This window comes from Dendrobium catenatum, unplaced genomic scaffold, assembly GCF_001605985.2.
Source record: "Dendrobium catenatum unplaced genomic scaffold, ASM160598v2 fragScaff_scaffold_1446, whole genome shotgun sequence".
NCBI lineage: Eukaryota > Viridiplantae > Streptophyta > Magnoliopsida > Asparagales > Orchidaceae > Dendrobium > Dendrobium catenatum.
Window position 1 is genome coordinate 62,212 of NW_021319908.1, and position 26,962 is coordinate 89,173.

Genomic DNA, 26,962 nt, shown 5'->3' on the forward strand with positions numbered 1-26,962 from the left:
GCTCACATAACAACCATTTAATTTGCACTCCTAGCTTTGGCGATTTGGCCTTCCATTATAGTTGATCATTGTTTTTACTATTGCACTATGTTTTTAGTTGTTTTTTCTCTCATTTTACTAGTTTAATCAGGCATTCCTTTGGCCTAAGGCCTCTTGGCCTTTGGTTCTTTCCTTATCTTTTCTCCACGGAAGCTGGCCCATCGTCCGTAGCTTTTTCCCCTTATGGAGTACCTCCGTCAGGCTCTATGGGGGTCAATAAAGTATTTTTACATATTTTTGGTAATGAAATTATCCTAAAATCTCATTTATTTTGTGAAGTCCTTGCATGAAATTCTTCTTCAAAAGAATCAAATTTCACTTTTTCTATGTCTTCTCTTAAGGGTTTTTCAGCTTTGTTCATTTCTGATGAAGTTATCATGAAGCAAGCCTCTCCTTACCAATTCATAATGGTTGGGAAATTTTCTTAACGTTGCCCTAACCTTGATTTTATCAGGTCATTTTTTGGTAATCTAAAACTTTTTTGGGGTGTACTCTATTGGATTGTTTGATGCTGGGCATGTAGCCATTCAACTTTCTAATGACTTGGATTATAGTACTTTTTTGGCTCGAAGGTCTTCTTATATCAATAATTTTCAAATGAGATTATTGAAGTGGATTCCTTACTTTGATATCAAAGAGGAGTATCCTATAGTACCTATATGGATTTCCTTTCCAAATTGGAGGTTACAAATCTTCAATTATCCTGTTTTACATGCTTTGGGTTCACTATTTGGTAAACCTTTACAAACAGACGAAGCGACTGCTCTAAGATCCAGATCCTCTATTGCCTCGATTCTTATGGAAATGGACATTACCAAGAAGTGTTCTAGAGAGGTTTGGTTTGGATCAGAAGCTTCTGGTTACCTTCATAAGGTTGAGTTCAAAATATACCTTGATTTTGCTCTCATTATAAAGTGCATGGTCAATCATTTAGTGACAGTTTTGTGGCTCATCTTAACATTAAAAAAAGAGTTAATGAGGGAAATGATGGAGACCTTTCATACAAGAAGAATTCTAATGATAATGAAAATAATGTTCCTTTGCAAAAGAGTAATTTTTCTATGCCAAATCGGGTTGACATTGAAACTATATCGTTAGATAATCCTAAACCTTTTGACAATCCTATTTGTGACCAGGAAGCTAATATTGATAATTTGTTCTAAGGGAATCTCATATCTTGGATAAAAGTGATGATTCAATTTTACATAATAAGAAAGGTGATTTGTATATTATTTTCATGTTGCATGTGGAGGAAGAGGTCCAAATTGATAACAATGAAAATGGGCTGATGTAGCTTTGATTAAAAAACAATGTACTTTTAATCATACCAATGGTGAACAATAAGAGAATGATGATGGGAGAAGGGATGATCACATGGAGGAAGATGAATTTGTGCCTAACAAGTCTCTTTTAGAAAAATTTGATGATGTTTCCATGGTGTCTACCCCTCCAAATCAACATGCCAAGGAAACTAGGAATGGTTATACCAGAGTTTGAAATAAAAACACCAAAAGTATTGAGCATTTAGATGGTCAAACATCCAGAGTTACTCGAGCTTCTAATATTTCATCTTCCAATTATTAAAGCCCTTATTTTGAACATTAGGGGTGTGGGTAATCCCCCTTCTAGGGATAGGGTGAAAAACTTATGCAAGATTCACAGTATTAACATTAAAGTTTTACTGGGGCCTTTAATTTCTTTTTCGAAGCTAGATATGAATTGTACTAATTTGGGTTTGGATCACTCCTTTAGTAATTTTTCTAACTAGATTTGGATTTTTTGGAGGCATTGGATTATTATGACTATTATTAATTATTTTCCTCAAATTGTTCACACTAGTATTAACTTTCTTCAATTATCTTGTTATTCTTCCATAATTTTTGTTTCTTTATTTGGAAGAGATAGGACAATTTTGTGGGCTAAATGTAAGAATTCTCCTCCAAATTTTTTTAACGTTGGAATGTTAGTGGGAAACCACCAAACTTTCAAGCCATGTAAAATTTTAATGATATGATCCTAAATTCTAATTTACATGATATGCATTCTTATGGCAATGCTTTTACTTAGAATCAAGGTACAAAGTGGAAACGGTTAGCTCGTATTCTTTTTTATTAATATTTTGATTTATAAGTTTTATATTACTAATATTGAGCATTTATTTAGAACTTTATATGATCACTCTCATCTTCTTTTAAATATTTCCTTCCATCATTCTAATAATCATTCTCCAATTAGAATTCAAAATATGCAGCTTCTACCTGAATATTTACTTAGCATTGTCGAAAGTAACAGATAGGCTCCTCTTTTTCCTACATATAATTATGTTGGCATGAAGATACTTTATTTTAAGCTTAAACAGATTAAGAATAAATTGAATTGGTGGAACAAGTGTGTTTTCAAGAATTTATTGTCTAATATTTTGCATGTAGAAAATTAAGTTGTTTTGGCTGATAGCAATTATTTGAATTATCCTTCAGTGGAGAATCTTTCCTCTTTAAATGAGGTTAAGGATATCCTCTTCAAACTTCAAGAATAAGAATTTTTTTTTTTTTTGGAAACAAAATGTTGCTTCTAAATTTCTTGTGGAGGGGGATAGAAACACCAACTTTTTCCATAACATTGCTAACCATAAGAAGGTTTCTAGTTATATTCATAAAATTCTCAACCCTTGTGGTTTTCACATAGATTCTCCTAAGTTGATTTATTTTTCAGCTATTGCTTAATTTAAGATTATGTTTAACAAAAACATCAATCCATTATGGATTGGATTTTTATTTCATTCCCTTTGCTATTTCTGAAGAGGATAATATTATGCTTGCTAAAATTCCTACAGCATAGGAAACTAGGTTAATCATCAAAGAGATGAATACTAATTTGGTTGCTGGCCCTAATTGTTTTACCACATAATTTTTTCAAAAAACTTGTCATATTATTAAAGAGGACTTAGTCAATGCCGTCATTGACTTCTTTAAGGGTAATCCCTACCCAAAATTTTTTACATATGCTATTATTAATTTAATTCCCAAAAGTAATGTTACTAATTTCCATAGTGATTTTTGTCCAACTAATCTTTGCTCCTTTATCAACAAGCTTAATGCCAAGTTGCTTATGGAAGCTTTACTTCTTCCTAAAATCATTTCTTTAGATCAAATGGGTTTTATTACAAATCATTCTATATTTGATAATGTTTTAATTGCTCATATTTAGTTCATGATTTGGAGGTTAAGATTGCTAGGGGTAATGTTATTTTCAAAATTGATATTACTAAACCTTATGATAATCTAAATTGGAAATTTCTTTATACCATGCTAAATTTATTTGGTTTTAGTAATGAATTTATTAGAATCATCAAGAATAGTATTGAGCATTATTTATTTTCTAACATTATCAATGGTAAGACTCATGGTATTGTTTATTTTGCCCATGGCCTAAGGTAATGGTATCCTTTATCCCCTACCATATTCTTTTTGGCAATGGAGTTTTCTATCTAAAGGTGTTAATGAACTTTCAGGAAACATCCCAACTTATAGTATCAAAAAATTAGTGGCTTTCTCAGGTCTCATTTAATTTTTGCTGATGATATCATTATTTTTATTAATTGTTCTAAAAATATGCTTAATATTCTCTTCAAATTTCTTAATCAATTTCAACATGCTAGTGGGTTGATGTTTAATCCTCAGAAAAGTTGCTTTATAACTGCTAAATGTATTATTAATCAGAGAGTCAATTATATCCAAGAAATTTTTTTTTTTATGCACAGACATATGTCCCTTAAATACTTAGCCACTATATTGCAAACCTGATTTTAGCACTATGATTTTGATGATAACAAATATTATTATGTTTGTTACTACTTTCTCTTATTTCAAATTTTTTTGTGTGTACTAACATTTTAGAAAACCATTCCACCATTTACTTGCACTTATAATCAGCTCAAGACTGGGTAGACTAGGGTTGCAGTCGATTTGAATCTTACTCTATAATTTTTTCATTCTTAAGTCATATCATGTAATTGGGTAGATATCGTTACTGAGTAAACTCGCACACACATAGGGGGAGAGAGCAAATATTTTTTGAGAATGTTTTTTCTTAGTACACCATACTATATAATTTTGGCCTCATACTATATGACCATATTTCGTACTGTATAATTTTATTTCATACTATATGATATGTTATGCTCTAACAAAACCCTAGATGCTAATGGTTAAGAAAGATAATAATAATGTGATAATCATATAATATGATTAGGTCCGTATTATACAACCTAATCAAAATCTTTATTAATTAATTCCTTAATATCAGGAAATCAAATCATGGATAATTATTATGTCCGATCGTACTAGACAATATAGTTAATATTGTGTGATTATATGTGTATGAAATTGGTCAACCCAGAGATCTGATAGAATAAAATCCATGATTTTTATACTGATCATACATTTCAATGTTCACAGTCCTGGATGATTGATAGTGTACAAAGTTGGTCATCCTAAAGTTACTCTTATTAGAAAATCTTTCACTGTTGGGTTGACATGTGAAAGAGCTTAGAGAAGGAAGAGAGGAGAACTTTGAGAGAGAGATCCTTATGAGGGGAATTATGAATGATTTACAAAGGTTTCTTCAAGTAAGGTTTCCACCATCTTCTTTAAGCTTGTTCCTTAATTGCTTGATGGCTTTAGGGAGACTTTATTGGCATCAGGTCTAAGGTTCTCTGCCTACTCCAAGAGGGAGTTAAAGGATTCTAAGGTTCTCTACCTACTATAGAAGGGAGTAAAATGACTTCAAAATTTTTTGCCTACTACAAGGAGTTAAAGGATTCAAGGTACTTTGCCTCACTAGGTCAATGGAAAGATTATGTAAGGGCTTCTCTGCCTTACTGTGGGGGCAAAAAGAGAGACACTAGGTTTCTAGGGAGTGAATATAGGTCAAGTTAATCAAACTACTACAATTATGGTGTATTTTTTCAATTTACTTTTTTGCTCTTAATTTCCTTTTTTTTTTGGTAATTTGTTCTATGTTTGAAATCACTGATTTTAGTAATTATGAAAGTGGTTTTACTTCTATATTCTGGGATAAAATTGTTTGTTTTAAAATATTCCAAAAGATTTCAAAACTATTTTTTTTTCTTAAGAATTTTTTTAAATAACCAATTCACCCCCTTGCCCTCCTGGTTATTCTCGGGGTAGTTCAAAAAGGTTTAATAACCCTTACAAACTTTTAAGTGGTATCAGACTTGCATTCATAAATTAAGTTTTAGAAAACTTTTGAAAAATGATCTATGTCTAACTTAGGTAATTGTAATACTGAGAAAGGATATTCAATCACTAGACCACTTCTATTTGATAATATTGCTTTCAATTTTTGGAAAATATGCATGTGCCCCTTTTTTGCAATCAATTGATTATCACATGTGGACGTTAGTTCTTGAAGGATATTCTGCATATTCACGTTTAGTAAATGGCATTAAAATTGAAATATCTTTTTCTGAATGGAGTACAAATGATAGTGATTTATCCCAATTGAATGCCAAATTTTTGAACTGTTTTTTCTTTGCTTTAAAATTTGAAGATTACATTCGTATTCCCACTTGCACTACTGGTAAGAAGATTTGGGTTAAAATTTACATAACATATGAAGGAACATAAGAAATGAAACAATCTAGGTTAAATATTCTTTGCAATGATTATAAAAATTTTTTGCATGAAACCTAGTTAGTTTATTTCTAAAATATATACTAGGTTTACTGAGATTGTTACTTCCATGCATGCCTTATTAAGAGAGTTTAAAAATTATGAAAATTTTAACAAAATTCTTTGTTTCTTACCTTCTTCCTTTGATGCAAAAATCACTGCCATTATTAAATACAAATATTTCAATGTTTATTCCAATGATAACTTACTTGGGTCACTCATTGCGCACTAGCAAGGAGTGAGTCAAAGGCAGCTTGATGCATGTGAAAAGAGAAAATACCAAATTATAGCCTTAAAGGCAAATGATTGTGATAGTGACTCTTCTAGACAAGATGATGATGAAATTTCACTTATGACTAGGAAAATCAAAAGGTATTTAAAGAAAATCAAAAACATCATCAGCATTGGAATAAGGGTAAGAATAGTAAAAATTCTAAAATTTCTTCTAATACTATATTATATGAATGCACAATTCTAGGGTACTTGAAGTCTGATTGCCCAACTCTTAAAGCTCACCCAAGCATGGAGAAGGTTGAAAAAAACCTAAATTCAAGAAGGTCAAGCAAAGGATAAAAAAAGCTTTTTGGGCAGACTAAGCATCAAACTCTTCTAAAACTAAATTAGAAGAGGAGGTAACCAACCTATGCTTAATGGCATATGATCATATTCATCATTCTGATTAAGAAGAGGTATGTGAGCTTACCTATGATTAATTATTTGAAGTTTTTGAAAAAATTCATATTGTATATAAGAAGTTTAAAAAATCACATGCCCATCTTAAATCTAAGTTTTTAATTCTGCAGAAAAACCATGAATACCTAAGGAAAGATCATTCCACTATGGATAGTAATCATATAACTTTGTTAGATGAATTTGATATTTTAAATAAGAAACATTCTTAATTAATTATTGAGCATGATTCCTTAAAAATATCAAATGTTGAATTATAAACTCTTGTATGTCAATTAGACAGTAATGAGCATGCATTAAATTAGAAGTTTCAAGCTATGAATAAGTTTATGTGTTTCCAAGAATAAAAGTCAATACAATAGAGGATAATAAAGAACCACTTTTATTTAAATAATTTTAAAAATCATCATCAAATTATGAACCATTTAAACCTATGAAAAGGCACCATAACACAAATAGATTAGTAAATTCTTTTCCTGGTTTTAGATATTTTTCTTGTGTCATGCTTGGACATATCTTCCACACTTACATGCATTTCTTTCTTTTTTCTATAAGATGGGACCCAAACTTGTTTAGGTTCCCAAATCTAACATCTGATGATTTTGCAGGGGTACTCTCATAAAAGGCCTCATGAGGATATGTGATATCTTGATAGTAGATGTTGAAGGCACATGACTTGAGATATAAATCAATTCATTTTATTGGAGGACAGGGAAGGAGGCAAGGTGAAACTTGGAGATAACACCACCATGAAAGTGGTGGGATCATGTATAATTGGTAACTTAAAAATTTTCATTATTAAAAATGTTTTACTCGTGGATGGCTTAAAACAAGACTGGCTTATCATAAGTCATCTTTGTGATAAAATACTTAGCATTAATTTTTGTATTCTACCTACATGATTAGCTTAAATGGAAATACTATCTTGTAAGGAAATATAATTAATAATATTTATGTGCTCAATTTAAATTTTATTGAATCTGCTACTTCTTTTTACCTAAAAACTATTGTTGATGAATCCTTACTAATGTATAGGAGATTGTGTCTCGTAAGCATGCAAAACCTTGGAAAAATCACCCAAAAAGACTTAGTGAGATAAAAATTTTAAACTTATTCTAAGAAGGAAGGGATATATAAAAATTGTTTAGCTCCTAGAACCCCTTAGCAGAATGGGCTTGCTTAAAGAAAGTATAAGACTGTAGCAGAATCCACTAGAGTCATGTTCATTGAATACTCATTTTCTAAATATTTTTGGGTAGAAGTGATGAATACAACCTGTTATATTCTGGATATAGTTAATATTAGATCCAATCTGAATAAGTCATCCTATCAAATCCTTAAGGGTAAGACACCCAACCTCTCTCACCTTCATGGCTTTAGATGTAAAATGTTAATTTTGAATAATGTGAAATCTCTACTAAAAAAGTTTGATGCCAAATTTGATGAACAAGTATTCCTAGGTTACTAAAATATTGGGAAATCCTATAGTGTTTTTAAGGTGACCACTCATATTATATTTAATGAATTTGATAATTCAGGAGGGTCTAGGGTAGAACAAGAAGAGGTTGTAGAAATTACAGAAAGATAAGAATCTATAAATCTAGAGGAAAGGTTATAACCTAAAAATATACTACCTAGAGAATAGAGATATTTTTCAAGTCATCCAAAAGAATTGACCTTAAAAGACTCGTCTTTCTTTTTTTTTTTGAAATTGCAAAATTCATTAAACAAAGAAGAAAACCCCTAATATAATCTACTAAGTGATAGAAATCCTATCACAATCCTCCTTTAATAATGACAATAAATTAGGAGGAATCTTATTTGAACAAAGATCTTCCCAAATAAAATCACCCAATAAGGCCAAGTTAGCACAACAATCGTCCAACTTATTACATTCTCTATTTACCCAATTAAATAAAAAATAATCAAACTCTTTGAGGAACGAGAAGCTTCATACTTATCATCATGGACCGTGAAAGATTTATCAGCCGAAGACTTTAGATAGTTAACAACATCATTACTATCACCTTCAAGAATAATACCTTTTTGAATCAATCATCCATTCCTTGATAACCTTATTTAAAGTTTGGAATGCTAAGGCTCCAGAAATCCATTATCCCAATGTGTACATTTAATTTTAAAAGCAAGGAGAAATCTACCTTTATGATCTCTAAATAATCCACCAATTCCAGCTTCATTAGATCTCAATAAGGTTTCATTATGTTGACTTTAATCCATTCGGGGGGAGGGGGATGCCAAGTATTTGAGAATGGTCTAAACAACCGATTAGCACCCCAGTGATCCCAAATGGAATTAAAATTCAAAGAAATAGATATAGTACTAATGGCATTTGATACCACATATGACAACCCAATATCTTTCCCCTCATGAATCAAATTGTTTCTACTTTTCCAAGAAAAAAAGACTAACGAGCAATATAAATTTGTAGAGAATAGATTTACCTTCGAAATGTTTTTCATCTTCAGCATGCATTCCATCCATGAATTAAATATAGGAATTGAGAAACCCCATCTATTCACCAAATCTATTGCTTGTTTTAACTTTACACATTTAACTGATAAATACTCTGAATTTTCCACCAAATCATAGCCTCTAGGAAAAAGATTATCATCTGCTAATCTCTGTACATAAGAAAGACTTTTGATGGAATTGCATTCCTCCATAGGCGCCACTAGAACCACTCTACCCGTGGACGTAATTTTAGTTTCTTAAACCAACTCCAGGCATCTGATTTGTCTTATGTATAAAATTTAGCTAATGCAGATATAGTCTTACCAAAAAAAAAAGAATTAATAAGTTCCATTTCATCCTGAGCTTGTTCCAGGCTTAATTTGATTTGTAAAATTACATAAACTAATTTCTTTCCAAAGAATTTCAGAAGTTCATCTTGATTCCAACTGGCATTAAAGATAAAATTCTCTAGGCTTGGGAAATCACCTTCAACTGTAGCAATAAATGTAGGCCAAAACTCTTGTCTTCTATCCCATATCCAGCAGTCTTTTAAAATGTTGATTGAATTTCTTGCAGTAATTTTGAATCTGACAACCAGCTGTAGAGCTTTAGCTCCATAGGTTAAAATCCTCCATGTTGGAGAATTGAACCTCTTTACATCATCATGCATTACATTTCTTCCATATTTTTTATTAAAGATTTATTGAGTAATGAATCCAGATTCTTCAAGAAATTCCAAGTGAACTTAGCTCTCAAGGGTCCTAGTGACTGTACTGTAGAATGGATCCCTCGACCTCTATTACATACCAGTTTACAAAGATCCTACCATGCCACAAAATGAATACCCGAAACTCCCTCATCCTTCCTCCATAGAAAATCTCTACACAATTTATCTAATTCCTTCAAAATACTTAAAGAAATCAAAGTGTATGCAGAGAAGAAACCCGGTATTGAAAGAATGGCATATTTATTAAAATCAATTTTCCTGGAGCGGAGATATATTTTTTCCCCCAAACATCCAATCTAGCTAACACTTTATCCATAATATATAGGAAATCAGAATGTTTTAACCTCCTCAATGATAATTTTATACCCAGATTCTGCAACTCCTACACCTCCTTGAACCCCAAAAGATTTGAAATACATCTTCTATGTTTTCATCCCACTGATTCCCCAAATATAACTGCAGATTTCTCCATGTTAACCAACTGTCCTGTCCATTAGCAATATTCCTTTAAAATTTGCTGAATCATACTCACTTGTCCATTATTTACTTCAGAGAAAATTAGGATGTCATCGGCAAACATAAGATGACTAATTCTTGGAGCCAACGGAGCTGTTCCTTGATTATTTCCCTTCGACACAAAGGCATTAGTAAGTAATTGAGAGCGTAAGATGAAAAGGTATGGTGATAATGGACATCCCTGCCTAAAGCACTCTTTCTTTAAATCTAACTAGAACTGACTCCATTAATTATAATTAAAAAAGCGGGATCTTCAACACATTCTATCAAAAGTTCAGAAAATTTCTTAGGAAAGCCAAAACAATTAAGAACTTGTTTAAGTGTTTCCCAAGCCATACTGTTATACGCTTGCTCCATGTCTACCTTGATAGCAACTAAACCTTCTTTAGATTTAGAGAATCTAAAGTTGTGGAAAATTTCTTGTGCAAGGAGGATGTGATCTGATAAAGATCTTCCTATGATAAAAGCCAATTAAACATCCATCACCAATGAGTTAATTACTTTCATAAATCTATTCAACAAGACTTTTGCAACAACCTTATAAATTGACATACAAAAGGCTAATTGGCCTAAAGTTGGAAGGAAGAAGAGGTGTGCTTACTTTAGGAATGAGCACCACCAATGTTTCTTTCCACTTAGAGCACATCTTACCCGACGATAAGAAGAGATAGATTGCTTGACAAATGCTTTACCAATCACCTTTCGATAAGCTTTGATAAATGAGAAAGAAATTCCATCCTTCCTTGGAGAAATATTGTGTCCAAGGCTTTTAACAACAGCTTCCACCTCCTTAAATGAGAAGTCATGATCAAGAAAATTACATTCATCATTGTTTAATACCTTTGATGGAGAAGGCCAGCCATCCAAGAAACACTCCCTTTGCTCCATTTGTTCCCAAAATAATTTAAGAAAACATCTCTAATGGTTGATAGATCATCCAGTAGATGTCCTTTCTCATTTTTTATTTGATTAATGGCATTCCTGTTTCTTCTACTATTAGCAAATGCTTGAAAAAGTGTTGAATTGAAATCTTCTTCCTTAAGCCATTTAACTTTGGCCCTTTGAATCAAGTGCTCAAGCGGGCTAGAGTGACATTCAATTCATTAATTTTGGATCTGAACAAAAGGAGATTATCCTACGTAAAACTGCTACCATTTGATTCCAGGATTTGTAAATCTTCAATTTCCTTCTTGAAACTCTCCTTGGATTCCAAGAGATGTTTGTGATTGGTTTTACTCCAAAAAAAAACAAAGCTCTCAGAGACCTATAGAATTTTTTGTTAATAGCTTCCATAACATTACCACTAACAGCCTTACTCCAAGATTCTTTAACATTTGTTGTAGTCACCAAATAAGATAACCACACGTCCTTAAATCTCAAAGTTTTGCTATGAAAAAATTCAATATTAAAAATTTTCAAAACAACGGGACAATGGTGATAGGCAACCCTTAGAAAATGTCTAATCGAAGCTTGAAACCAATTCCAACGCCTTGGAGTTGAGCAAGCATCTATCCAATCTCTCCAGAATCCTTGGATTACCCTTCTTATTATTTCACCAAGTGAATTTGAGACCAATAATCCCAATATTATGCAAATCATTATTGATCATGAAATTTTTCATTTCTATAGGTCCTTAAGAAAACTTGAATTTTTTTCTCATCTCAATTCTCTTCTTGGGATAGAATACAATTAAAGTCCCCTCCAACTACTAAAGGCAATTTTAAAGAAGAATGCCTCCCCATAAGCTTCCATAACTTCCTCTTATATAAATCTTGACTGCCATAAATAGTGGAAACAATCCACACTCCTTTATTACCAATTTTTAACTCCTCCATAACACCTTGATCTGAAGCTTCCAATATATTAAAAGAAGACAAATCCGTCCTCCAATTAACCAGAATACCTCCTGACATACCCGATGAAGGAAACACGAAAAATCCCAATCAACACCCATGAACAAGTTGAATTCTCTTCTACTAAGATTAGAAATCTTAGTTTCCACTATACCCATAAAGAAAATGTCCCACTCTTTAACAAAATCATTCAAATATAAGGAGGCCTCTCTCTTGTTTCCCCCCCTACAATTCCAAAAAGCTAAGGAACTCATTTAAGCCTAAGAGGGGAAGGACCCTCGTTCCTCTTCTTATTCAACCCCATCTTCAGCCTAGAAGAAGAATTCAAAGGTCCTAGAGACCTAAGCTCTTTAAGAAGTTTTGGTTTATTACCTTCAGAGATAGCCAAATATGACCCTCCTTGATCCTTTACTTTGACATTCACTTCAGCTTGATCCAATCCCCCATATTCTAGAAAGATGACCATAGCTTCTGTCTCAACTATTTCAACCTCAATCAACTCTCCTTCTTCAACTTCTACTACAATGGATCCAATTTTATCTCTCATAATATCCTCTTCACCTTCCAAAGAAGCAAGGATACTAATGATATTACATTCCTTTGTTGCAGCATCACTAGTGTGGCTAGATTTATTCTTCTCAACAGAATTACCTCTGGTTAAATCTGGAATAGAATTAACTTCCTTCGATACTTGATCCTGTACTACTTGTTCGATCAATTCATAAGACTTGGCTACTAGATCTTTTATCAAGCCTTCATGAACTATATACAGAGATGGAATCAATACTTCAGGTTCTCGTTTACTGAAAACATGTTTTGTCTTCAGACAATTCACTGCCTTCTAAGAACTCACCATCCTCTGAGCTCCCCTGTTCCATAAACTTCTTCTTCTACTGTTAACTAACATCTAGGGACCATAATTTACCTCATTTTTGTTATAGGTTAACTTCTCAGTAGCTTATGCATTTGTTGAAACATCTAGCCTCTTTTTCACCTTATTTTTTCCACCTCCATCTTTAAACCACAAGCATTATTTAAATGGCCAACCTTTCCATATTGAAAACAAATAGTTGAGATTTTCTGATACTCCACTTTTTGAAAGAAACATCCATTCATTCCTTCCACCCACACTCCCAAGGGTAGTTTCTTATCAAGTTCTATTCTAACACATACCCTTACAAATTCCCTTCTCCCCCATTGAAATATGTCACCATTGATGAGTAAAGGGACTCCAATCAAATATTTTATCCTTGCCACGTAACTTCATCTCAGCAGTAGAGTGGTAGATTTGGCAATCTTACCCAAATAGGAGAAGACAAGCCTTCCAATGAGTCTGGTGAGAATTTTGGGCTCCATTTATCTATACCCACAATGTGTCCATTCACAAACTAAGGACTACCTGATAACACTTTGTCCATTGATTCATTAGAGTAAAAAGAACATAGGACCCAATCAGAGCATAATACCGTTAGATGAAATTTTCCAAACTTTGATCATTACCGACGCAGTTCATGAGCTACCATCTGAATTGAAGTGAATTTGTCGAATACCTTAACCACCACTGAGTATTGAAGCTTTTTTGAATTGATGTCCACATTTGGTTTGAATAATCTCATCGCCAAACCATAATCATATAAGAATTAATCCTCCTTCGACAAATTAAAATTAATGTAAGGCCACTTGCTCAATGTATTATTTAGGATTTTATCCCCCCTTCTAAGATCCTCATTTAAGGTATTTCCTGGAGCTTCATCATCAACTGCCTTTATTGGAGCAATAATACAAACATCTGAAGGATTCAACTCCTTCAATTGGACTGATGTAGCTCCCTCCAAAGTAACATCAGATTTAGGAATGTTGCCAAACCTTTTGACATGCAATTTCCTATTCGAAGAGGAAGATCCAATCTCATTTGATTTCAACACATCACTCTTCATAGGAGAAAAAATTTGAACCTTGTCCACAAACTATTTTTCCTTACCCTTACCCAGAACAGGAGGAGGGGAATTGAAAACAAATTCCTTTGGTTCCCTTATGACTAAAGGGCCATTGAAACTATCGATTCTTAGAAATTCATCATCCCATGATGGAGCAGACGACTTGGAACAGATGCGGGAGGACTTTGGTTGAGCAGTAATATACATCTGGCCGTCAGAACTGGCCGACGAATGCCCATCCATCCCATGCAAAAAATCCCGCCAACGGTCAGAACAAAAAAAAAAATTGAAAAAGAGTTAGCAAAAATTGGGAGTCTCTTTTTAGCATTATCTCTCTAGCAAAAATGATCAAGTCTAGTTTGGGTAATCTTAAAAGACTCGTCTTAAGGTGTTATAATATAGCATGGACTTTAAAAAAAAAAAAAGTAAACCATTCTACCTTCATCTCAATGACTGAACACACCAACATAAATCAAGCCATATCTGATGTATTTTGGATCCTAACTATGTAATAAGATTTAAATTATTTTAGGAGATATTATATTTGGGAACTAAATGAATGACCAAGGAAAAGGGTGTTGTTGGAACTAAATAGGTTTTTAATAAGAAAATGAAATATTTTGGTGTAGTGGTGAGAAATAAAGAAAGATTAGGAGCTAAGGGGTATAACCAAATAGAAGGGATTGACTTTGAAGAGACCTTTACCTCTATAGCAAGATTGGATGACATTAGAGTGCTACTAGCCTTTGCTTTTTTTAAGGGATTCAAACTATACCAAATGGATGCCAAAAGTGCATTTCTAAAGGGTGATAAAAGAAAATGTGTATATTGAACAACCCGCAGGCTTTAAAAATTCACAATTTCCTATTCATGTGTTCAAATTAAAAAAGGCATTATATTAACTAAAATAAGCACCTAGGGAAAGGTATGAAAGACTGAGCACATTCTTACTAAAAAGAATATTTATTAAGGGGTGCTTAGACACCTCCCTATTTTTAAAAAAGGTAGAAGATGAACTACTCATTATCCAAATTTTTGTTGATAATATTTTATTTGAATCCTTTGATAAAAGCCTTTATGATGAATTTTCAAAAACAATGAGTAAGGAGTTTGAGAATGATGTGAGAACTGACCTACTTTCTTGGATTTAACATAAGGCGGAAGGATGATGAAACTTTTTTAGTCAATAAAATATATTAAGGACATCCTTAAGAAATATGAAATGGATAAAGCCAAGCTAATCAACAGTCCCGTAAGTTTCACTATTATGTTAGATAAAGATTCAAATTGAAAATTTGTTTATCAAAAGAAATATAGAGGAATAATTGGATCACTTTTTTACTTGATTTCTAGTAGACCTGATATTATATTTAGTATTTATCTCAGTATTATATTTTAGACTGATTCAAAAGAGTCCCACTTGACTACACTTAAGAGAATTATTATATATCTGTTAGGAACACAAGACTTAGGAATATAGTATCCCAAGGCATAGCACATCCTTTGGAATCATAAGATATTATAATTCATATTTTATAGGATTTTGAGTTTATAAGAAAAGAATAAAATAGGTCAATTCCTATGACAGTCCTTAGTCTCCTAGTCCAGTAAAAAATAGAACTCAATTGCCCTATCATTGCTAAAGCTGAGTACATAGCACTGAGAACTTTTTTTTAAAAAAAATCCTTAAGAAGTTCTCTGGCCCATGTCCTTTGGTTAAAGCAAAAAAATTTTAATTTAGGAATACCTATTGGAATAATTCTAATCCTATGTAATAACACTAGTGCCACTTGTATTTCAAAGAATTTAATCCAACACTCCAAGATCAGGCATATAGACATAAGGTACCATTTTATTAGGGACCATGATAACAAAGGAGACATAGAATTACACCATGTAGCAATAGAAATCAACTTACTAATATATTTACAAAATCACTAGCTTTTGAAACCTTTAGCACCTTAAGAACCAGATTAGATGTGATCGATATTCATGCTTGAAATTTACACTTTTTATTTCTATTATTTTTATTTTAGTTATGTCTATTTCTATTTACGTGTTTTAAGATTTTTCTTTTCGTGACTTATATTTTTTATGATTTAATTTTTAATTTTATTATTTGGTATTTTTTATTTTTATTTTTTTTTAATGTTTTTTGTCATTTTGGATTTATTTTTGCTAATTATTGCATTTTATAATTATGTCTTGATCATCTCATAGACCACTTCTCTGAACCTCACTAGTTTTTCCTACAGAACAAAAATTTTCTTCCTCTATCATATTGCATGAACTACCTTCATACTATACGATCTACACAACATTGATTTGATCAAAACTCTTAACTCCATGGATGAACCAGATTGAATTTATGATTGACAATCATTTGTACAAACACCTGTTCATCTAGATGATCCATGTGTCAATCTAGATTGGGATAAATTTATTTTGTTTGGTATGATAGTTATTATTGATTTTATTATACAGACACCTGTTCATCCTATATAAACCTTTTGGTCAAAAGTCATACTGCCTAAATCCTAAGGATGATTTCACTCTCTCTAATCATCTTGTATGATGTCTGATTGTAATGTATGATCAGACAACCTTTTTAACTGATAATATGTCTGACTTAACTACTTACGATCATCCCATATAATCTCATGATCGTATTGTATAAGCCATTGGAATTCTATTTAAACAACCATAATGATCCTTCTTGCCCTCCCTCCCAATATACGTAATGGCTAGTGGTGGAAAGCGTAGTTACCTAACACAGAGTGCTTCCTCCTCTAGCAACCCTATAGATAATACCTTTCTAATGGCTTCTAATGAAGTTTCCTACCACAAATTCAAAGAATCCAAAATCGCACCTTCCAGGCTTCTAAATCAGCAGGCCTTAAACCTTCCAGTAATGGACTTCTTCAATCACATTTCACTTCAATTTATTTTGATTTTAGGCTAGCCTTTCCACTCTAAAATACTATATGAGTTCCTTGCGAATCTTAGGATAAGAGGGAATGCCTTTATAATATCTTCCGGTGTTTGTTATTAGAATATTAATAACCAAGTAAGACATAGGAATCCATTATCAGTTAAACACCAAATATACCCCTTGATATGGCCTCCATATCTTATTTTTATTAGAGTACTGTAAATCTCCAACTAAGAAATGCTGCTCTTAACTATCACTAACCCTTGCTTCACACTCTAAATCAAAATGACAGGGTTATCTGGCACATTCTGAGAACATCTATAATCCCTAAAGCTTAAGACCGGATAAACATCACTCTTATACTATTAATTGTGACCTTCTTCATAATGTGAAACACCCAAATGGATGAAACCCAAATGCTAATTGATTACATTGAAAACCTTAGTTGCATTCGACTCCCAGCCATTAGGAGAAAGCAAAACAGTACTTTAAGACATATTATTTGGTATATTTTGGATAAAAAATACAACATAACAAATCTAGCTCCTAGTGACGACACTCAAATCTTATTATTCCCCCATAATAAGGCATAGATGCCCTTAAAAACTCTCTTCCACCAACCCAGGTGGTAGAGTACCAACATCCTTTTTTCACCCTCATGGTGAAGGCAAAGAACCTGCATCCTTTCTCACCCTTCTATTGATGGAAGAGAACCTTCTTTTTCTTTCACCCTCCTAGTGAAGGCAGAGAGCCTTCATCCTTTCTCACTCTCCTGGTGAAGGAAGAATACATTGACACAATGTTTAAGATCTTGTCTCAAAATCCTCCAGAGGAAATAGGAAGATATTTGAAGAAGACAAAGAGATCCTCGCTTTGGGCAAACTTGTCAATCCCTCATAACTTTCCCTCACTTGATCACTCACACTTCAATCTCATAATCTCTCCCAAACATTCACACTCAATGGTCACTCTTAATAAAAAATCCTCGCAAAGGTATTTCTGATAGTTTTAGGATATTTTACATAGAATACATAAAAAATGGTCAAAAAAATGAAAATTATTAGTGAACTGACTTAAGATCATATTATATAATTGTGGATCCTCTGTATGAATAATTCAAAATTGAAGATATGATCCAGTACGAACCTTATTTTGTATATTGTCAATGATCTATACGAATTGATATTGTAACATACAAATAGTTCAAAATTAAATGTGTTCTTCTAGTACGAGATGGTACGAACCTTATTTCATATAATATTATTCATCTTTAAAAGTAATATTGTACAGTACAAACAGTTAACACAAATCATGCTTCATTTGGTATGAATATGGATGACCCTAATATTGTACACTCTCAGTCATTTGTATGAACTAACTTCATACAGTATAAACATAACATAAATATGAATTCATTTGGGATGAACTGGTACGCACCCAATCTTTTACATTATTAGTCATCTATACGAACTAACTTCATATTTTCTAACAATATAAAAATACAAGAGATGATTTGATTAACTACATTTTGGAGAAAAAACATGACAAATCATATAGTATGATTGGAAGTCATACAGTGTGTATGTGTGTGCAAGGTTACCTAATATAATCACACTCTCTCAAACTGAGAAAAAAAAAAGGATTTACAGACTTCATTACATGAAATCCTAATATATTTTATCTTGAAGTCTTCGACAGTCTGGATTATGATTTTCCTAAAATATTAGTACACACAAACAACAAATAGAAAATTTCCAATACATCCTTGGAGTAATAATAAAATTTATAGAACAATAATACTTTGCTATAATCCAAAATCACGTTCTCAATCTAGATTCCTAAGTTGCAACATTCTCTCCCTTTTTTTTATGATAGCAAAAATAATTTTTGTTTGAAAATAAAAATAAAGTTCTTTTCTTTTAAAACAACATTAATGAAGTTAAAAAAAATCATGGGGAAAGAACAAAATTTTGACCCTCTTTTTAATTTTGGTTTAATAAACAAACACAAAACAAGATAGTATGACATGAATCACAAGAAAATAATTAAGAAAACCAAAACCATAAATATGCTCCCCTTGAAAGCATTATTCATAGAACATAAAAGATAAAATCTAAACAAACTTAAAATAAAAAAATAAATACAAAGCCAAAAAAAACATAAAACACACACCAAAACATAAACTAGAAGACTTCAAGCAAGCACAAATAAAAACCGCCCCCTTTTTTATCATCAGAAAAAAAAAATTGCCTAGAAAGTTAAGTTACTATAAACAAATCATATAGGTGCTAAAGAAGAGTATTTTAACATATTTTCATAGACAACATTAAAGTTCTTATTGGAAAAAGAAAGTCTTAAATTTTAAATAAAAGAACAATTTAGATAAAACAAGTTGAACTGGTTCAATGTTCGCTTTAAAAATTAGAAATATCAAATAGAACAATCATTCAAAAAATAATTAAATAGAATTCTTACAGTTTCAAATTCAATAGTTTAAATTATCATTTAATGTAAGGATTTTTCTAAGAATTAAAGATATATAGGAAAGAACTAAATATAGTGTGGGCTCATTTTATACCTCTTAATCAATAAGAATTATTTGAGTGGCGAACATTTTGCTTCTTTTTATTTTTGGCTCATTTAGTTTCTCTTTTGAAATTTGCTGAACATTACACATCTTTTAATGTTGGGCACATTTTGTGCCTCTTTTCAAGTTTGGCACACTTTGTGCATCTTTTTATATTTTGCTCTTTCCATAACCTAACTTAGTATATCTTATCTTGTGTGATTATCTACAAAACAAAAGAAACAAAATTTCTTGTATAAGGAAGATTAATCCATGAACAAAAATCCTATTGTTAAGAATAAAATCAACACATTGAATAAGAAAATAAAAGGAAAAATAAGTTACAAATTTTGCAACAATTATAATTATAAGTTATAGATTTATTAGATTATTGAAATGATTTTATTATTTACATCTAATTTGTAAATTGATTTAAATATTAAGAATAAAAAAAAAGAATTTTTCTTGGAACTTAAGTTGTAGTGCAAAATATTTTAAAATTTGCACTTAGATCAACATTACTAATTTGAATAATAAAAACTAAAATATATCTTAAGGGAATTAACAGCAATGCAAAACAAGCATTTCATTAAGCATATAAAACAAATACAACTTGATACATAATTACAAAACACATCAAACTATCACATAAATACTAAAGAGAAAAAAACATACATCAATTGCAATAGAAAATAAAGACTAAAATGCAAGAAGATCCTGATCTGGATGTGGCTGAGGAGGAGAGAACATGGTAAAGTAGCTATTAATGGTAATTACTTGAGTGTTGATAGAATCAAACTGCCCTCTAACCCAGCCCATATCTTCATTATATTTTGCATTCTGTTGCTTTAAAAGAGTTTCAATATAATCAAATCATTGATAAAAATGAGACTCAAGTTGATAAAAACATTGGACCATGTCTTGATAAAAATGATGATTAGATCCATGAGCAGGTGCAAGAGTATGTGCTTCTCCTTCTCCAATTTCACCTCCTTCATCCTCTTAATCTTAATGAAATTGAGAACGAAAGGAAGCATCAATGAAATAGATTGCAAGATGAGTAGGTGGATCAATATGAATCAAATTGTATTTCTTTTTGAGGATATAGAGGACTAAGTGTCCTAAAGCCACATTCTTCTTTCTTTTAGTGGTAGGAAGTCTTATGTCAGTAAGATTATTGATGTCCAGAATCAACTGGGCTTCATTAATTGGAGTGTTTGACATTATAAGAAATGTGACAATAAAAAGCAAAGGTGTGAGGTTTATATAATCACCAACTTTAGGAATAATGAATGTTCCTAAAACATGCTGGATGATCCTGAAATTTTGGTTCAAAGAAAATACATGAGATTGGTGATAAACTTAAGGTACACCTCTAAGGGTTGGATTTATAGTAGACTAGTCAAAATTAGCTCTTGAAGTCATAGTGTGTGTCTTTTACCCCTTCAGTTATAAGATGTAGGAAAGTCCCTAAATCCTCCTTAGTAATTTCTAGCCTCTCTTTAAACACTTATGAGGACATCTTGGTATGGTTTTCTGTCATTCTTAGATTAGCAAGGAAATAATAAAAGGTTTTGGAAAGGAAAGCAGAGATTAAGGTGAGAAAGAAATAAAATTAGGTATAATCGAAAGAGGCATTATAGAAAAGTTGATATCTTCATCAATAAGAAGATGAGATGGAGTAATTTTTGTCACAAATAAATTTTGGTAGGCTTCTTAATTTTTTTTAGAATGGAAGTTATCATTTGGTTGACTAGAATGAGATGAAGAGCCTCTCAAAGGTAGAGCTCGCTTGCTGCTATTGCTTGCCATTTAAAAAGTTTTTAACATAATATGGTTTGTTATTTAAAGGGATTGTGAAGAAAACTCAATGAAAACCTTTTAATTTAAACAAATTGGCACAATCATACAGTTTGAAATGGGGTTCGTAAGTATGATTTCTATTTCATAGGGGACAAAAATATTTTTGTACATACAAATGGAAATAGCCAAAAATGAAATGACAATTTATAAACTACCATTCCCGAGGATTCATTTCGTACAACTTTTTGACAAAAATGATCATATAGATGAACAGTTGTTCATCCACGACAATCAGACAATAATGATCATAATATGGCAGTTAGGTTCATCCACATGCAAGTTGATAACAAGATCATTAAGACTAACAAGTGTTCGTCCAGGATGGTCTTTGAAAAATAACTGTACTTTGAATTCCCTTCCTATTCATGTAAAAGAAAATGAATCATTTGTATAGTATGATGATGTATTTCTACAGTACGATATGTTTACAAAAACACAATTTTATCTTACAAACTTACAAAAATTATCATATAAAATATAGTGATTTTGTACAGTACAAAAGTAGTTTGTAAAGTATGATTGGAAAATGAATTTTTAGATTTGTACATGATAATCATGATTCCTTTTCTAAAAACAAGCCAACCAAGATCCATAAGATACACAAACAAAAACAAAAATAATATAAAGGACAAATCAAACCCAAAATAGAGAAAAATAAAAATAAAACAAATACAAATCACTAACAATGAACAAAACATGGACATCAATAATAAGATACATCACAATTATTTTTTGCTAAATTACAAATCTCAAGCATGAATATCAATAACAACCAATCTGGTTCTTAAGGTGCTAAATGTTTCAAAAGCAAGTGATTTTGTGAAATGTATGCAAATTGATTATAAGTCGCTACATGATATAGCTCATTTTCTCCTTTAGTAACATGGTATCTAATGAAGTAATGTCTTATTTCTATATGCTTTGTTCTTGAGTGTTGAATAGGATTATTTGAAAAGCATATGACACTTGTATTATTACATAAAATTGTAATAGTGCCAATTGAAAATCATAAATCTATAAGTTATTATTTTAACCAAAGAACCTATGCCACACAACTACCTAAGGTAACATATTTTTCTTCAACAGTAGAAATGACTATTGAATTTTTTTTCTATTAGACTAGGACACTAAGGAGTTTCCAATGAATTGGCAAGTTCTAGAATTTTTATTTTTTTATCAACCCTTCACCCGGCAAAATTTGAATCAAATATCCAATGATTTTAAAAGAAGAGCAATGCCTAGGATACCATATTACTAAGTTTTGAGTTCCCAAACGATATCTTAGAATTCTTTTAACAGCAGTCAAATGGGATTCCTTTATATCAGCTTGAAATCTAGCATAAAGAAAAACACTAAATATGATATATAGTATGGTAGCAGTTAAGTAAAGTAATGATCCAATTATTCTTATAAATTTCTTTTAATCAATAAATTTGCCTTTAGATTCCTTGTCAAACTATGCTTAGGAACTCATTAATGTACTTATTGGTTTAGATTTATCCATTACATATTTCTTAAGAATGACCATAATATATTTTGACTGACTCAAAAATATGGCATCCTCTCTCTGTTTTATGCTAAAACCAAGAAAGTAACTTAAGTATCCCATCAAAATCATTTTAAATTCACTACTCATTATTTCTAAAAAGTCATCATAAAAAAATTTATTAGTTGATCCAAACAAGATATCATCAATGTATATTTGAATAATAAGTATAACTTCTTTTACTCTTTTTAAGAAGGTAGTGGTGTCCACACTTCCTTTAATAAATGATCTTTCTAGTATAAATAAGATTAGCCTTTCATACCATGCACTAGGTGCATGTTTTAGTCCATAAAATGTTTTAATATTTCCAAAGTCCAACTCCACTGGCCAAAGCATAACGATAGAGAATTTCCATCCAAATCGAGCCCTAAGTTCATCCAAGCCTCCTAGTCATCGATCCATGATGTTCCAGCTCTTAACTCCTTCAGTAGATTTATTCTAGACATAACAAGGAAAACATCAAGCCCTTAAATATCCTATAAGATCAATCCAATCAAGGTGAAATTAAAACCATAGTTTTAAATCAAAATATAATCAACAGATAGCTCTCATGCTAATTCATTTACTATAATTCTCTAACTTTTCTCTGCACTCTGGCATTCGAGGCAATTCGAGGGAAATTTAGGGCTCCTTCTTGTGTGTTCATTTTGAGCTCTCTTGGCTCAGTTTCTTGTGGTTTTCTGATAAATTTTTCTTGTGTTTGTTATTTTATTTTTGTTCTATCGCTTATTTTAATGTTTCATATTTGCTTTTTTGGTGTTGGGTGATAATGACTCCGTTGACATCAAATTTACCATTATCGACAATTTTTGAGGGGAAACTTATTCTTTCAAGGATGTTGTTATTTGTTCCTCATCTGCTTCTCCTAAACTAAACTTTTTTCATTCTTCGTTCAAAGGTTGCCTGCCTCTCTTATTTGAGGATTCAGTTATAGACCAGTTGGTTGCTCCTTATGCTTTGACATTTGTGGGTAAATTTATTCTAAGGCGACCGAATCTTGATGTGATACAAAAAAAATTTCTTAACCTTCAGTTTTCTAGATTGTTTCATATTGCCTTACTTGATCAATGGCATGTTGCTATCCAACTTTCTAATGATCTTGATTATAGCCACATATCTATTAGGAGATCATACTATATTCAAGCATGTCAAATGCGTTTGCTTAAATGGACTCCTAATTTTGATGTTAGGGAGGAGTCTCCGATTTCTTCAGTTTTGATTTCCTTTCCTAACTCGAGACTCCACTTTTTTTAATCATGATATTTTATTTTGTTTGGCTTCTATCTTTGGTCGGCCGTTGCATATGGACCAGGCCATAGCCTCCGTGTCCAGTCCCTCTATTGCTTGGGTTTAGTTGAATTGGTTGTTTCTAAGAAAAATCCAAATGAGATATGGATTAGGTTTGAGGTGAAGGGTTATTTACAAAAAGTTGAGTTTAAAAATTTACCTATATTTTATTCTTTTTGTAAGATGCACGATCATGGTAAAATGATTGTTTTGGAAGTACCCCCATCTTTGTAAAGAGAAGGAATATTTGAAACAAACTAATGGGGATGTGTCCAATGTGATTCCTCATGATGCTACTAATCCTAATACAATGCTTATAGAGGATAATACCTCTAATCTGCCCCAATTTGTTGAGGAGTCACTGCCATTAGTGGTTTATGAACATCAACCTATTGTTAGCTGTACTGTTATTTTGAATAATGATCAGGGATTTGGTGCTAAAACTTCCTCTTTATCTTTTGTTGAATGTCATAATATTGTGGCTCAAAGTTTGCCTAATGTTGATATTCAAAATCATGCTAATGTTGAGTCCATAAGTATTTCTATGACTAACAAAATTTTAGTTGATTTGAATGGTAATTTTCTTCCTAACATTATATCTATTGTTCAGGAAAAGGATAGGGAAGTTAATACTGACATTCAAATGACTCATATAGATTGTGAGAGGAATGATAATCTGTTGGAGGAAGGTGAAATTGTTTCTGTGGAGGTTCTCCCTTCTTTGGGAAAAGGTAAAGTTAATATGGATGATGATGGTATGTTTATGGAGGATGAATTCCCTCAATATATTACTAATGTGGACCTACATAATAAGACTCCTTCAACCTCTTGTTATAATAGTGATGCTTTTACTGATACTGAGGTTATGGGCTTTGTTGCTAAATGTTATCCTAAGGATGATAATGATACTAGTTTTTGTAAGGTTCAGAGTAAAAGAGGTAGGAAAAAATAGTAATTTATATTGCATTCTCCTAGAACTACTCGCATACAAACTTCACTTTAATCTTGTTTATTTATGTTTAACTCTATTATTTCGAATGTGAGAGGGATTAGTTGTCCTTCTTCAAAAATTTTTGTGAAGAATTTATCTCATCTTCATAATGTTCTACTCTTTTTCTACTTGAGCCTCTTACCTCTTCCTCTAGGTTAATTAGCTCTTCTCATTTTTTGGGATTTAATTTTACTATTTTGAATGTGGCTAATAAGATTTGGCTTTTTTGAAAAGATCCGGTCAAAATTGATGTTATTGGTGATTTTACTCAAGTTATGCACTATCAAATTAAGGTTTTTAATTTTCATTGTTGTGCCTCCTTTGTGTATGTTGAGTCTTCCTGTTACGTTAGGAATTTACTCTGGGACCAACTCAGTAATTTCTACAATATTTGTAATTTCTTTTGGCTTATTAGTGGTGATTTTAATGCTATTACTAACCCTTCTGAAAGGAATGCTGGTTCCTCTCCATCATATTGGTCTATGGAGGACTTTAGTAATATGAATTTGGATTGCAATCTCATTGATATTAGTTTTATTGGTAATCAGTTTACTTGCAATTTGAGCCATTTATGGCAACATTTGCATTGTGTTATTTTTAATGACTCATGGCTTAACTGTTTTAATTCTATTAATGTGCATCATCTTAGTAGAACTCTATCTAACCATTCTCTCTTGCTTATTAGCTTAATTTTAGATAATTTGATGGTTCTTCTCAGTTCAGGTTTCAAAACATGTGGTTAATGCATGATTCTTTTTTAAGGTTATGGAGAATAATTGGCATACTCCTCTTCAACTGCATAACTCTTGTTTTGGCATGAGGAGGCTTTTGTTTAAGCTGAGAAGGCTTAGGATGGTTTTAAATTGGTGGAACCATAATGTTTTTAAAAATCTCTTTTCTAAAATCTTGGAGGCTAAACAACTTGTTGAGAGTATTGATTCTGCTTGTGAAGCTGACCCTTATGATGCAAATTTTTCTCTTTTAAAAAAAGCTAAATAAGAACTTTTAAATTTCAAGCTCAGGAAGAAGTTTTTGGGAAAAAAAGGTTGTTGCTAAGCACTTGGTTGAAGGTGACAATAATACTAAGTACTTTCATGCGTTGGTTAAGAGGAAACATTCTACAAATGGTATTAATAAAATCCAATGTGATGATGGTTATGTTTTTGAGGATAGTGTGTAAATTGCCAATTTAACTATCCTTAACTTTGAAAGTTGTCTAAATAAGAATTTTAGCCCAGTTCAGATTACTAATCAGTCCTTCATTCCTAATCTTATCTCCCAAGAGTATAATGTGAATATGACTAAACCTCCTTCTTTTGAGGATGCTAAAGATACTTTATTTGATATGAATAGTGATTCGGTGGCTGGCCCTGATGGGTTAACTACTCATTTTTTTGGAAAATCTTGGAATATTATCAATAATGATATTTTTGCTGCTATTCGGGATTTTATTGCTGGTAATTCTATTCCTAAATTTTTTACGTCTACTTCCATTGTGCATATTCCCAAAAATAGCTCTGTCAACACTTGGAATGATTTTAGACCTATCAGTCTTTGTTCCTTTTTTAATAAGTTTATTTCTAAAATTATCATGAATCGCCTTACTCTTTTTACTTAGAATTATCTCTACCTCTTAGGTGGGTTTTGTGAAAGGTAGGGTTATTATAGATAATATTTTGTTGGCTCAAGAACTCTGCCATGACTTGGATGTTAGACTAAGAGGGGGAACTTGATTTTAAAGCTTGATATTACCCATTAAATTTCTTGGTGTTCCTCTTTTTAATGGCTGAAGGAAATCCTTTCTTTTTTATGATCTTATTACCTCTATGCAAAATAAACTTTTATCTTGG